The 3374-nt window shown below is 40.1% G+C and overlaps 1 pseudogene; it reads right to left on the reverse strand.

The window, feature by feature from the left end:
* Positions 1-825: 825 nt before the first annotated feature.
* LOC101048947 (phosducin-like protein 3 pseudogene) lies at positions 826-2792 on the reverse strand (annotated as a pseudogene).
* Between the last annotated feature and the right edge of the window lie 582 nt (positions 2793-3374).

Below are 3374 nucleotides of genomic sequence, written 5' to 3' on the forward strand. Positions count from 1 at the left end.
ATACTTTATCCACTTATCCATTGATGGGTATTTGGGGTGTTTTCAGCTTTTGGCTATTGTGAATAATACTGTTATGAACATTTGCGTACAGATTTTTGTGTGGATATATTTCCAATTATCTTGGGTATATAACTCAGAGTGAAATTGCTGAGTCATATGGTAACTCTAAGGTTAACATTTTGAGAAATTGCTGAACTGTTTTCAAAGCAGTTGCATCCTTTTGCAAGCCCATCAAAAACGTATGAGGTTTCCAATATTTTTACTTTCTTGCCAATATTTGTTACTTTCTGTGTTTCTTTTTAAAGTATAATCAACCTTTGGGTGTGAAATGGTGTCTTATAGTTTTGATTTGCACTTCCCTGATTAATGACATTGAACATCGTTTTATGTGACTGTTGTTCATTTGTATTTCATCTTTGGAAAAATGGCTATTCAAATCCTTTGCCATTTAAAAATTGGGTTGTTTGTCTTTTTGTTGTTTAGTTGTAATAGTTCTTTATATATTCTGAATATTAGTTCCTTATTTGATACATGATTTGCAAAAGGTTTTTTTTGAGTTGTTTTCATTTTCTTTCTTTCTTCTTTTATTTATTTATTTATTTTTCCATACCAATAGCTGGTTTTAATTTTTTTAAAGGAAGTACTATAATTTTTAAAAGTTCCAAAAAATTTAACAGAATTTCTAGCAATGATTATTTCTGAAATACAAAGATCTGAAACATAATTTATACAAAACTAAAAACCTTCCTTTTTGCTTTTTCCCTTTTTAAAAAAATCCAGACAATTTGTCACAAAAAAGTTCTGCAAGTTACAGCAGTTGCAGCCTCAGTCACACTGGGAATGGCTGTGCCTCCTCCTGAGGACAGAGTGCCGCACTGAGGACAGCAACACATCTTCTGTCGGTTGCGTAGAGTATTCCTCCAGGTCTCTTAATTGCTCCAGATTCAGTTTCCACTGTAACTCATCTCTCACCAGGTTTATGCCACCAAACACCAGAGTTCCGACAAGCTGAGCCTGATATCTCCTTCCAAGTAAACAAGTATCATGAGCAGATTCCTATCAGAATAATTGGGTATGCAGGTTGTTGAAATGGCTTTGATAAATTTGACATCAGGAAACTTCCTGGCAAGTCTGCCAAGGTGCTGATTTAACAGGGCATGGAGAGGAAATTCCTTGTTTGTAAAGGCACAGAATTACCCACAAATCCTCACCAACTTTGGTAACTTCTTGAACATAATTCTTTCCTGAGATCTCCAAAACTTCTCCAAATGTATTCTTCAGTTTAGTTGGTTTCCACCCAGTTAGTCTCTGCTGTCTGTATATTTCAATAGCGCGTTCATCCTATTTTCTACTCTGTTCCTTTCCTATAGCCTCCCATTTTCTAATCCAGTGGTTTTTAATCCTTTGTAGAGCCTTGATCCCCTAATAAATGCTACAGACCTCAGACAAATCCATACCTAATTCTTATAAATTTTATATGCAGTATCTGGGGGAACCACAGACCTACATGAAGCTCTTCCATGGTCTCAAATGTGCATGGATCCTGAGTTTAAAATCCACTGGCGTATAGTAGAAAGTTAATATCCCTTAGTATGGCATTTGAAAGCCTCCATAATCCAGGTGCACCTGACTCTCTAACTTCATCTCCCCAACTACTTGCAGCTGCTAAAATCATGCTCACTTGTTCTTTCTCTATACTTGCTCTTCCCTCTATTTGAAAAGCTCTTTCCTCTACCTTGTCAGCTGACTCAGTTTCTACAGATTCAGCTTATGGAAAGCATTGTGTATCTGTAACCTAACCTAGTGCCTCTGATACTTCCTTGCATTTGTTGTGTCCAAGGCTGCTCGCTTATTAGACTATGAGCTCCTTCTTGAGATCAAGGACCATGCTTTGTCCATCCATAGCTCTACATCTAGCACAGTGCCTGAAACACAGTAGGTCATCAGCAAATACTCAAATGAATGAAAGTGGACTGACAAAGTAGTAGGAAGCAAGATAGATGCCAAGGTCAGAAGGGCTAAATGTGTATGAACATAGGGATGATATGGGAAGTTTTAACCAGTGAGCTTTCTGCACTTTCTAATTCATTCACTTTCTTCACTCATTCAGTGCCCTGAGAACGACTCACTTTCTACAGACCAGGAAGCTGGTGTTAAATATCAGATTCTTAGCTTTTGTTTGAAAAAAATCAGTGCAGAAAGAGATGAGAAAGCCTGCTGACCGGGCTCCCCCACTACTCTGCAGTGCCCCTTACACAATGTTCCAACACTAGAAAATAGCCTTTTTAGTGGCAGAGGTGGGTGGAAGAAGAGAAGGAAAGGAAGCAAGTGAGTTAGGCATTGGTGGGACTTCCTAGAAAGGAGGCAAGGTTCACCTCCATGATCTTAGCTCCAAGACAGGGTGGGAGGGTGGCCCTCAGAAAAGTGTGAGGATTTGAGAAGGGAAGACTTGTAGCCAGCTTTCTGTCTGAGATGCTGCAGGGCAGCAGCCTCAGGAAGGTTCCCTGTAGCACTGTGGTGGGAGAGAACTCAGGCTGTGGATGGCTGGATGACATGCCAATGGCAAGACGCCTTGAGGTGGTCCTATCACATTCCCTGCCACCTTGAGAATGGGTGAATTTCCCTGGGTCCCCAAGAAAAGACACAATGTTTGTTTCAGACAAGGATATGGGCCCTGAAGTTGGCATGCAGTTGACACAGAAGCACCATAGTGAAAAACGGTGTGGACTCTGCAGCCCCGGACCAGATAGGGCCATGGAGCCTTCAGTGGGCACCAGAGGAGAGACAGCCATGCTCAGGGTTAGATAAGATTCGTACACCTCAGCAAACACTGGCACAGGGAAAAGAACAACGCAGATATTTCCTCAGGACCATGCATCCCTAGAACATGGATGCTACCCCAGAATAAATGAGTAGGAATAAGAAAGTTCTGATAGAAATTAGACCTGGCACACACATACACAAAAAATCCATTTCGAACTTACTGAGTTATTTGAATTGACTAGATGTGTTATTTTAATCAGGAAGAATAGGAGCTTGAGACAAAAACCAAGTTCAGCTTTAGCAAAGTAAAGAAAATCGTATTTTTGCATGCTGAGTGTGTGTAACCTATAAAATATTACCTCTGTAACAGAAACGGTTCTGGCTAGAGCTGAGGAATGGGGGTGAAGAGTAAAGGATGGAGCCAGCAGGGATAAGGAAGGAAGATTAGATGATTGTCTTCAATACAAGCTGAAGAGGAATGTTTCCTTGAGTTTCCAAGAGAGCTGATTCCTACAGTAGGTGAGCACCAAGGTACAAATATTTGTAGATACAACCAGAGTTTAATAATGTCAAATATACTAGAATGGTAGCCTGATTCTCGTTTATCAGGC

This window comes from Saimiri boliviensis, chromosome 7, assembly GCF_048565385.1.
Source record: "Saimiri boliviensis isolate mSaiBol1 chromosome 7, mSaiBol1.pri, whole genome shotgun sequence".
Taxonomy (NCBI): domain Eukaryota; kingdom Metazoa; phylum Chordata; class Mammalia; order Primates; family Cebidae; genus Saimiri; species Saimiri boliviensis.